The 12090-nt window shown below is 35.7% G+C and overlaps 1 protein-coding gene across 1 annotated transcript in view; it reads left to right on the top strand.

Annotated features, from left to right (window-relative positions):
* FSTL5 (follistatin-like 5) overlaps nt 1-12090 on the top strand; it is a 1151716-nt gene that overhangs the window by 708100 nt on the left and 431526 nt on the right. The gene's annotated exons all lie outside the window — the stretch shown is intronic.

Here is a 12090-nt window from a genome sequence, read left to right on the forward strand (position 1 = left end):
GACTGGGATAATTGGGATGGGAGTGTCAGAGACAGTGCAATTGGCATAGGACAGAGCGGAGTTTAGGGCTGTTGTACATTGGGTCGCTATGAGTCGTAGGCGACTCGACGGCACATAACAATAACAGCATAACTTTAGATAATAAATATATTCTATTAACAATTTCAGTCCAAAAGCATCACATGTTTCTTAAATAAAGGATGTACTTTTGATGTGTCAGTTAATTTCAAGGTGCTATGGTGGCCAGTGAGTAAGGAGTTGCACTCCATATCCACTATCTGCTCTTTAGGAGAAGGAAGGACACTCTTCCATGCAATTTACAACTTCTGAGAAACTTTTGGAAGGTCAGCTATGAATCAGTTCAGTCATGGTATTTAGTCCTTAGTGTTTTGACTACAGTAGTAGATAAACAGTGGATTGTTAAGCAGGTCAGCAGTTCAAACCCAAGAGCAATTGTATGGAAGGACAAAGAGGGGATTTCTATTAAAATTTATATCTTCAGGCACTTGATGGAAAATCATTAGGTGTTAAAACCAATTCATCAGAAACTGGTTTCTTTTTGTTAAGGTTTTTTTAGTAAAAATACTAAGTAATTGTGTCTGCCAAAGGAGACTATTTAAGACAATGAATAGGAGTTATTTTATTTACTAAATACACAATCAAATGTCAAATTATAGATTACATGAATATTTAATTCTGGTTAAATTATACAATAAAAAAATTGCCACAATACCCTTTTAAGTGTACCATCTGGGGGACATTATTTGTATTCACTTTCTTATAAAACCATTACCATTATTTCAAAAAGCTTTCATTATTTCAACTATAAACTCACTACTGTGTTAGTCATAACTCCTCTACTCCTTCCTCTCCCAGCTCCTTATACTCAAACTTTTGTCTCTGTAAACTAGTCGAATCTAGAGAATTCATTTAAGCAGAATCATACAGCACTCATCCTGTTATTTTTTACTTTTTTCCCATTTAATACAGTTTTCCAACTTTATTTTATTATCTATGAGTCGCAGGCGACTCGACGGCACATAACAACAACAACAACAACAGTTCTTTTATACCAGAAGCAAATTAAATTCTTTGTATATATTGTTTATTCATGTATTTGTTGTGATAATATTATGGTTAATGTTGTTCCTTTTGTGTGTAATGATATATAAGTATTAGTACCAATATTTCTTTTAAGCTCTGACTTCAGGTCTTTTGAGACTATGCTTAAAGGTAGAATGAGTGGATCAAATGAGAATTCTAATATAGTACTGTTCTTAACCTTTATGTTTGTTTATGCTTCGAGTAGAAAAGCACTTGAATTTCTGGGAAAACAACAAAAATAAAAACAAAAAACCTTCCCTAACAGTGGTTCATTGTTAGTTTTCAAAGTGGATTTTTGCTCTGCTCTTGATATTCAGGAAAAAATATATTTGTTTTTCTCAGTTGGGTATGATTTTAGCTATAGTATTTTCCTTAAACATAATTTAATGTTGCTGAGGACTTCCTGTTAAATATATTTTTTATGAGTGTTTTTTCACTAACTTTATTGAATGTCATTTCTATAACACACCTATCAATATGATAATTATCTCTCTGTTTTATTAGTGTAGCACATTAAAATGATTAATTATATTTTATTGGTTTTTTTGTTTTGATTTGTTTTGTTTTTTTCATGAAACCATCATTGTATTTCTAGGCTAAATCTCACTGGATTGAGTTTTATGATCATTTTAAAATACTGTTAAACTTGATTTGGCTTGAGCACAGAGAAACCAAAGCACAAGGAAGAATTCAGGCTACTAAAGAGCTGAACAGAAGATTTCAAAAGGCAGTGTGGAATGACAAAGAAAAATATTACAATGAAATGTGCAAGGTATTGGAGTCAGAAAACTAAAAGGGTTGAACTCGCTCAGCATTTCTTAAGCTCAAGAAACTGAAGAACAAATTCAAACCTCGAGTTTCTATAATCAAGGATGTTTTAGGCAGAGTACTGAATGATCCAGGAGGTATCAAAAGAAGATGGAAAGAATATACTGAGTCATTGTATCGAAAGGAATTGGCAGACATAGAAGAATTTAATGAAACAAAATATGAGCAAGAGCCTAAGGTGATGAAGGAAGGAGTTGAAGCTGCTTTGAAAGAAATAGCAAAAAAAAAGGCCCTAGGAATAGATGGTATACCGAAGACATATTTCAGCTAACAGATGCTGCCCTGAACATGGTCACCAAGTTGTGTCAAGAAATCTGGAGAACAACCACTTGAGCAACTGACTGGAAGAGATCTATATTTGTTCCCATTCCAAAGAAAGGTGACCCAACAGAGTGTGGAAACTATAGAAAAATATGCTTGATTTCACATGCAAGCAAGATTCTGCTCAGCAGAGAACTGCCAGAAGTCCACGCTGGGTTTAGAAGGGGTCCTGGTACTAGGGATATTGTAGCAAATGTCAGATGGATATTGGCTGAAAGCAGGGAGTACCAGAGGAATGTCTATCTACGCTTCATTGATTATGCAAAAGGCTTTTGACTGCATGGATCATATCAAACTGTGGCTGACTCTGAGAAGAATGGGAATTCCAGAACACTTGATTGTGCTAATGCGAAACTTATATGTGGACCAAGAGGCAGTCCTCGGAACAGAGCAGGGAAACACTGCATAGTTCAAAATTGGGAAGGGCGTCCGCCAGGGATGCATCCTATCTCCATACCTTTTCAACCTGTATGCAGAACAGATCATCGGGGAGTCTGGACTCTATGAGGAGAAATGCGGCATCAGGATTGGTGGTAGATCTATCAACAATCTGTGTTATGCAGATGACACAGCCCTGTTTGCTGAATCTGAGGAGGGCCTGAAGCTCTTGCTGCAGAGGGTCAAGAACTGCAGCCTTCAATATGGATTGAAGCTCAATGTCAAGAAGACAAAGATTCTCACCACTGGACCAATTGGCAGCGTCAGGATGGATGGTGAAGAGACTGAGATTGTTAACAACTTTAGTCTGCTTGGCTCCACAATCAACACTCTTGGCACCAGCAGCCAGGAAATTAAAAGACGTATTGCCTTGGGAAAGTCTGCTGTTAGGGACCTCTCTGAAGTTCTCAAGAGAAACGGTGTGTCTATGGAGACTAAGGTGCATCTGGTACAGGCCATGGTCTTGCAATCACTTGTTATGCGTCAGAGAGCTGGACAATGAGCAGGGAGGACAGCAAGAGAATTGATGCTTTTGAGCTTTGGTGTTGGAGAGGAGTGCTGAGGGTGCCATGGACTGCTAAGAAAACAGTTTCATTCTGGAGAGGGTTAAATCTGGCTGCTCCTTGGAGGCAAGAATTCTGAGACTTCGTCTGACGTACTTTGGTCATGTTGTAAGGAGAGACCGGTCCTTGGAGAAAGACATCATGCTTGGGAGGCTGCAGGGCAGGCGCAGGAGTGGAAGGCCCTCTGGGAGATGAATTGATTCGGTGACAGGGCCAATCGGGATGAGTGTGTAGGAGACAGTGAGATTGGCACAGGACAGAGCAGAGTTTAAACCTGTTGTACATAGGGTCACTGAGTCGCAAGTGACTCGACGACATATAACAACAGCAACAACATGTTTGCTTAGCTTTGGTGCTAGAATTTATGGTTTCTTTGGGTTTCTTATTTTTCAGAAACCAGTTTGAATTTCTGATAATTCCTCGTCAATTTACAGTTACAGCCATTAAGAAAAAAACCAACCTAAAAACAATCTTTGGCAAGATTTAACACATGTATAAATTGATACTATTTTATAATATCTGCATTCCTTTATATCACTTTTATTTGAAATTAGATGCAAATATGAATCTCTTCTGATTTTGTTAGAAAGTTTTCATCAAATTGTTTGGTATGGTTAAATGAACATGTCCAGTACTGAGTCTGTTTGTTGAAACACATCAATTAAGATTGTATAAATTCCTAGGACCTCATTTATTTATTTTTGCAGATAATGTCAGTGTAGCTTGGTCATTGTTCTTTAAGGACCATTGTTTTTTATCATAAGATACCTCTTGAAATGGTTGAGCATCAACCAAATCACTTTAGTGCACTGATTTTGTATTTCTTCTAGTTTCTTTGATGCTTGCTTTGTTATTTAATATTTTGCCCAAATAATCCTTCAGTATTAAAGTTTTAGACTGGAGTTTTGTTTGGTGTCTTTTGGTTTGAGAAATATTTAAATGTCTTCTCTTTTGGCTTTCTATCTCTTTATCTTCATACATTTCATTACAAAATTTTAGTTAATCTTTTTTTGGTATCCCTTTGAAATCTGTTCAGCTCTCATACTTCATTTTACCCTTGAATTTTAGGGGTTTTTTTTTGTTGTTGTTCCAGGGCATGTTTTGAATCTCTTCTGATTCCTTCCTATCTCTGTAGTGATTTTTTGTTTTCCTCATGTGCTATGACCTTGATGTTATCACTTAACTCCTCTAGTCGTCAGTTGATAGTGTTCATCACACAAGTATAGAGTAAGACATCATTTAGAGCACATAGTTTATAACACATAGTTTTAAGGAAAATGAGTCAATCCATTACAGTCCATCTTTGAGTCTACCTCTCAAAATTATGGTCTTTTTATATTTAAGATATATTCATTACAAAAATAATTTCTTTTTATTTTCTTTTTATTATTTTTATTATTATTGTTTTATTTTTTGGTATGTGTACCATATAATTGGATCTCACTGGTACAGGAGGAGATTGTCTCTCCTTCTCCAGCAGAGCATCTGGTGGATTCAACCATACACATCTGGGATTGCAGTGCAGCTTCTTGCCACTAGGCCACCAGAGCTCCAACAAATAATTCTAGAGATCTTAAATCAACAAATTAAAAATTTTGTCTTCTGAAGCTTCTAAGTAAAATATAAGATGATTTTATATACCTTCTGCTCTATGGCAAAATTCCTGTTCATTTGTGAACTCACAAAATCGAAAATACAAATTATCTGATTTCAGATTACATTGGTGAAATAGGGATAAATTTGTTGTTGTTGATTCGCTGGGGTTGAGTATGAATCATAGCGACCATAGGAACAACAGATCTGAACCTTGTCCAATCCTGTGTCATCCTCACACTTTCTGACACACCACAGCCCATTGTAGCAGTTATTGTTAACCTACCTGATTGAGAGTCTTTCTCTCCTTCCCCAACCCTCTATCTTTCCAAGCATGATGTCCCTCTCCAAGGAATAGCTTCTCTTAGTAACTTTTCTCCAACACCACAGCTGAAAGACATCAATTCATTCATCATCTTATTCATTGTCCAGCTCTCGAATGCATAGAAAGGAATCAGAAAGACATTGGCCGCCCTAATAAATCTTAAGGCATGGCATTGCCTGGTCTGTCACTCTGCCTGTTTCTCTCTACAGACCAAGGAATCCCACCCAGGAGCCCCCTTAATAAATCTTCTTTAGCTTAAAAAAAAAAAAAAGACATTGGCCAGAATCACCATAGTCCTCAAACAGACATTACTTGTCGAAAATTTGGCTATATCCCTATCTGCAAACTTTGCTAGTATAATACATCTTCTAATTTTTTGACTATTTTTGAGGGTCAGGGTAGCTGTCTTTTAACACTGAGCACCTTAAAATGATCTTCGTTTCTCTGTATTGCTATTTTTAAAGCCACTTCAACATATTAGATGATGATTAGAGTAGTACAGGACACTGTAATACCAAAATCTTACTTATCTCAGTGCTGCTATAACAGAAATAAAACATGTAGCTAACTTTTAAAAGCAGATTTTAATTTTATCATAGCAGTGGAGGCTTGAATTCTAAGCAAATGTAATACACCTTCCCTAGAAGAAGCATTCACTTTCTATCTTTGTTCCTTCTGGGATAAGTCTTTGCTACCCTTTAGCTTCTGGTTCTTAATTCCTTGGAGATATCAAGTGACATGAAATGTATCTATATTTACTTACTTGGTTGCTGTTTAATTTATACTTTTATAACATAATAGAATTTTACTTATGGAACCCTCTAATACAATCTTACTAAGTAACAAGTCTATCCTAAAATAGAATTGTAACCACTTATGTGGAGGTTGTATTAACAACACTTAGTTTTTTGGTGACACACAATTCACATCATAAAACTCATTTTACCAAATTCCTAAAGATTATCCAAATTTAAATAAAATAATAATCATGTTTCATTGATAATATAACAAAAATAAGTAAGTTTACACATCGGTGAGTTGGACAGTGAATAGGGATGATAGAGAATTGATGCCTTTGAGATGTGGTGCTGGAGATGAGTGTTGAATATACCATGGACTTCTAGGAGAACAAACAGGTTTGTCATGGAGAGGGTGAACCTAGAATGCTTCTCTTGGAGTCAACAATTCTGAAGCTTTGTCTGACATACTTTGAGCATGTTGCAAGGAGGGACTGGTCCTTGGACAGGGACATCATGTTTGGGAGAGTGGAGGGCCGGCACAGGACAGAACTCTTGATGAGATGGATCGATTCTGTGAATGGAGTGGTGGAAATGAGTGTGTTTAAGATGGTGAGGTTGGCACAGGTTACAACGGCATTTAGGGCTCTTGTACATAGGGTCGCTATAAGTCACAAGTGACTCGATGGCACATAACAACAACAACAACAATACCAAATAAATTTAGAGCATTTATTTTTGCCTTGATTATCCCATCTCTCTCTCTCTCTCTGCCTCTCTGTCTCTCTGCCTCTCTTTGTCTCTGCCTCTCTCTCTCTCGACATATACGTATGTGTATACATATACATATGTATATCTATCTATCTATACCTGTACCTATATCTATCTCTATCTCTATATCTATATCTATATCTATATCTATCTATACCAATATCTATCTATACCATCTATATCTATATATATATCCCATCTATATCCGATCTATATCTATATTTCTCTCTATCTCTATCTATCTCTCTCTATCTCTATCTCTATCTCATCTATATCTATATCTATCTATACCTATACCTATATCTGTATATCTTCCTCCCCAAGTTTGTATAAGATATTCTTACTTGTTTCAATATTGGTAGTGTTTATTATTTATATATTTTAATCATGTCATAAGTATCAAAATAATAAGGCTAGATACTTCCCAATAAATATTGCTGTTATTAAGTGCCATCAAGTTGCCTGTGACTCATAGAAACCCTATATACTATTGCTTTAAGTCTTGCCCTATTCTAAGCCATTCTCACTGACAGCAGTACACTTACACTCTTTATTAAGTTACTGTGTAAATCCCTATAGTCTGGGTCTTCCTCTCCTGCACTGTCCCTCTATCCTTCCAAGAATTATGTCCTTCTTCAAGTACTGACCCCTTCCTGACCACATGCCCAAAGTATGTAAGTCAGAGCTTCTAAATCTGTGCTTCCAAGGAGAAAATTGGTTTCACCATCTCTACTACAGGCCAATTTGTTATCTTGTCAATACTTTTTTTTTCTAGTACTACAACTCTAAGGCATCATTTTTTCTTCTGTCATCCTTAGTCATAGCCCAGCTCTCTGATACATAGCAAATAACTGTGAATACCATGGCCTGGATCAGGCATACCTTAGTCACTAGACTAACATCATTACTCTTTAGCACTTTGGAGAGTTCCCTGACAGGAGACTTTACCAATGCAATTTGTCTTTTGATTTCCTGACTCTTGGTGACAAGAGAATTGATTGTAGAGTGGAGCAGGCTGAAATTGTTAAGAACCTCAATCTCTTCTCCTTCTATTATGGTGCTGCCAATTGGCTCAGTGGTAAAAATCTTTGTTTTCTTGATGTTGAGCTTCAATCCATATTGAAGACTGCAGTACTTTATCTACTGCAGCAAACACTTCAGTTCCTCCTCAGTTTCAGCATGCATGGGCGTGTCACCCTCATAACACATGTTGTTGATGTGTCTTCCTCCAATTCTGATGCCACATTTCTCCTCAAAAACCCCAGCATCCTGAGTAATACTGACTTATAATGGCAGTCAATTAGCATATGTAGACTTATTTTTTAATATCACCAAATTTTGTAGACCAACTAGGCAGCAGAATATTTCAGCTCTCCATCAGTAGTCTGCCTCATGGCACTAAAAATGGAAAACTGACAAATTGCAGCTTAGGAATCATTATTGGCAAAGCTAACCTGATAGGAAGTTATAAAGGATAAATTACTAATTAGAACTGGAAGCTTTAGATTGAGATACAATATGAAATTTAAACTTAAACTTTATTGAGCTTTAATCATATCACTTAATGGACTAAAAGATTTCAAATGTGCTTTTTGGCGTCTCTTGGTACATTAAAAGTGGTATGACTGCCATTTATCTTTCGTTAATCTAAGAAAGTAAAGTAATTATATTCTTATACTCAGTTATATGTTAATTATTCTACAGGTATATTTTCAGAAAAAGAGCTACCATTCACATATATCCTTTTATAGGATTTTATACTTACTACTGAATTTTTGGTTAAAGTTGAACAATTAAGCTAAGTGGACCATTGAATTCATAAAGACTCGAAGGACATTTATGTTTAGTATTTTAAAATCCTAAAAAATAAAATAAGATAAAGATTCTCCATGACTCTAAGCATAAATACTGTCTTTTCCAACTGAATACGGAAAAATATCATGCAGAAAAAGATTAACATTTTTGTAATGCCTATCATATATGATATGATTATAACAATGCACTAAATGATTGAGTCATTTAATCATAATAAAAGTCTGTAAAGGAAATGACTCTTCTTTCTCTTGTTATGGATGAGAATATATCCTAAGAGACTGAAAGAACTAAGATAACACAATGTGGATTTAGAATTAAGAAATGAATTTATTTACCTTTAAACTTTTACTCTCTGTATAATTTTGGGAATACTTCTTAAGTGTCTAATACTTCTTTGCTTCTTTAATTAGAACTTTTTAAAGAATCTTTTGACACATGCAGTCATCAGAAAACAATTCCAAGCCCATATTTCTGTAAATATCAAAATGAATAATTTTTTCTTAATAGTCCTATATTTCATATGTGAAAACATGACTTAAAATATACAAATGAAAAAGTACTTTTATTTCAGTCATTTCTTCATTCTGTTACCCTAGAAAATATTTAATTATATAGAAAGCTACCATGTAGAAAGTTATCTGTATACTACTCATACCTTACGCACTCTAATAAAGTTTATGAAATTGTTGAATTACTAACCAATATTCCTGTGAAATTAGCCATTAAGGTAGTTTAGTTTCTTTGTATGAACTTATCAAATGTAAACATAACTCCTTTGACTGCTGATAAATGTTGGTATTAAAAAGTTGTACTTATAAGTGAATATTTAATTTATAAAGACTTTAAATTTGCATACAGTCAAAATAACTGTGAAATCTATTGTTTTCAGATGATAGATAATTTATGGATCATTCAATTACTGGATTACTGCATGTGATTGACACTCATTAGAAAAACAAAAAAAGAGGTGACACTACCAAACTAATATTTTTTAATGTGGCTCTAGCTGTAGCTTCCGGTTTTAAGATTATATTTAAGACTAAAAAAGTAATGACTTTGTATTATTGTAAGAAGCATTAATGGCATAGTGTATTACATGCTGGCCTACTAATTGAACGGTCAGGAATTTGAATCTACCACACATGACCTTGCCTAATAAAGGGACAGGCACCATAATTTAGAATCAAGCACGTAAACTCTGGGTATTTATTATTATAAATGAGGACTTGAATATGTGATGTAAGCAACTTTTATTTAGTATCTATTCATGATGAGTGAAAACTACACATTATATAATTTTGATTAAATCTGTAATATCCTAAAAGGAACCAAATTTCTCCTTGGAAGCTAGGATATATTGAAGTTCCATCTCATGTATTTTGGGCATGTGGCCAGGAGAGACAGAAACTTGGAGGACTTCATGCTCAAAAGCGTGGAGGGTCAGCACAGGAGACGAAGATGGATTGATACAGTAAATTGGTATTGGGGGTAGGTGTGTCAAATCAGGGAGACTGGCTCCTGACAGAGCAGGGTTTATAATTGCTGTACATAGGGCCACTATGGAATGCATTTGAGTTAAAGGCATGTAACAATAACAAGAGCACTTACAGAGAGTTCTGGTGGTCTATTGCTAAGAAACTGTGCTGAATTCCTAAGTGCATGCAGTTTGAATCCACCAGCTGCTCTGTGGGAAGGATGCACAATGTCTTTCTGTGTGATTTATCTCCTTTGCCTCTGAAAACTCACTGGAGGGTCAGTTATGAGTTGGCTCCAACCTGATGACACACTACAACAAATAACATGAACAAACTGGCTCTTGTCCTTGTTCATTTCCTTTCAGCCAATTTCAATTCATTTCAACCTTACATGTGCTTGATAGACATTTTCTGTGGGTTTTTGAGGGAGAGAACTATTTAAAAGCAATATATGATTAGGTATTATTGTCATGACAGGAGTCCAGAATGAAGGCTGCATAGTGGAGTGGACTTGAGGGGAGGGATTATACAACAATGAAAGAAATTTTCTTTTACTTTTCAAAGAGAAGAGCGAACTGGGGTAAGGGGTGAGCAGGGAGAAAAGTGCAACAATTAATGAGAATGGAAATCTAAAGTCTATAAATTTTAATTAAAATTAATAATAATAATAAAATAAGTATATTACCAGATTTTACTTCCAATGAAGCTTCTGATTGGATTTTAACCACCAATCTCAGCAGTAGTCTAGTGCTTAATTATTTGTGCCACCCAGGAGTTCTGGGCATAATGATGTTGCTATTTTATAAAAATAGATCTAAACCCACCCTCTTATGCATCACCTTGATGATATTTGTTAATTTCTAGCCCATGTACAGTCATTGTGTCAATCCATCTTGTTGAGTGTCTCCCTATGTTAATGATATGAATCAGGTCAACAGTACCTTATAAATGGGGAACATGCCAACAGGTTGTGTAGCCACTAATGAAGGGACTTGCTAGTTTTCTCAGATGGCTAGGTTTAAATTGACCAGGTGCATAGGCAGAAAATGAATAAATGAAGTAGCGAATGCAAGCTTTAAGTCCTTCAGGACCGGAGAGATCCTTGTGCAAGACAGAGACAGACTGAAATTGAAACTCCTCGGCAGCAAGAGATCCAGAGACTAGAGTGAGACAGAGCTGAACCAGGGCTGCTGCCTCACAGAGCCACGGACACAGCCCTGAGCCTTTGTCCAGTTTTCAGAGGTGTAAATGAGATACTATAACTGGCAGAACTAAGAGAATTTTGTAACATTGGCCTAAAGCCATAAGACTGAAGGTCTAGGGACCTGTGTTTGCACCTGAGAATCCAGCTTGACTAAAGAAATGTATCCTGTTCCCGATCTGAATTTTAGCCTATTAACTTCCCATAAATCCCATAATCATAATAATAATTCTTGAGTTTTGTGTGTTCATTGTAAGGAGTAAGTACAACTTGTAGCAAAGCAATGAGAGGCCTGGTAATAATGCTTGGTTTTAGAATTGGTAGAAATAGTACTAGTAAATTGTCATGAACATTTCAGATTTGGACTGTTTCTCCTTAAGAAGTTAGTGAATGTTAGATATAGCTGTTCACTGCTGCCTGCACTTGTTTTGTAGTCTTACTCGAATCTTGGTGCTTAATAGTTTTCAAATATTCCAAATTCTTATATTATTTACTCAGCATGCATATTAAGAAGGTATAGTAAAAGCATACAATCATGACACAAACTTTTCTTGTTATAAATCCTACAAGGACTTGTTTGGTTTCGAAGACTTCTTGGTACAGATTTCATACAAGCAAAACTGAGTGTCCTAGAATTCTCATTTTCCTTGATATTATCCAGGATTTATTATCATCTACACTAAGGTGCATCTGATCCAGATAATAAGTCTTTCTGATTAGGCAGAGAGTCACAAGTCACAATTTCTCATGTACTCTAGGCTTTTCTGGGATTCCCATTCTTCTCAGAGTCAGCCACATTTTGTTATGATCCACACAAACACCTTTGCATAATCAATGAAACACAGATATACATGCTTCTGGTATTCCCTGCTTTCAGCTAAGATCCATCTAACATCAGCTACAATATCCCTAGTACCAC

This window comes from Elephantulus edwardii, unplaced genomic scaffold (assembly GCF_000299155.1).
Source record: "Elephantulus edwardii isolate Elephantulus edwardi_28Jun2011 unplaced genomic scaffold, EleEdw1.0 scaffold00119, whole genome shotgun sequence".
In the NCBI taxonomy this organism is placed as follows: Eukaryota; Metazoa; Chordata; class Mammalia; order Macroscelidea; family Macroscelididae; genus Elephantulus; species Elephantulus edwardii.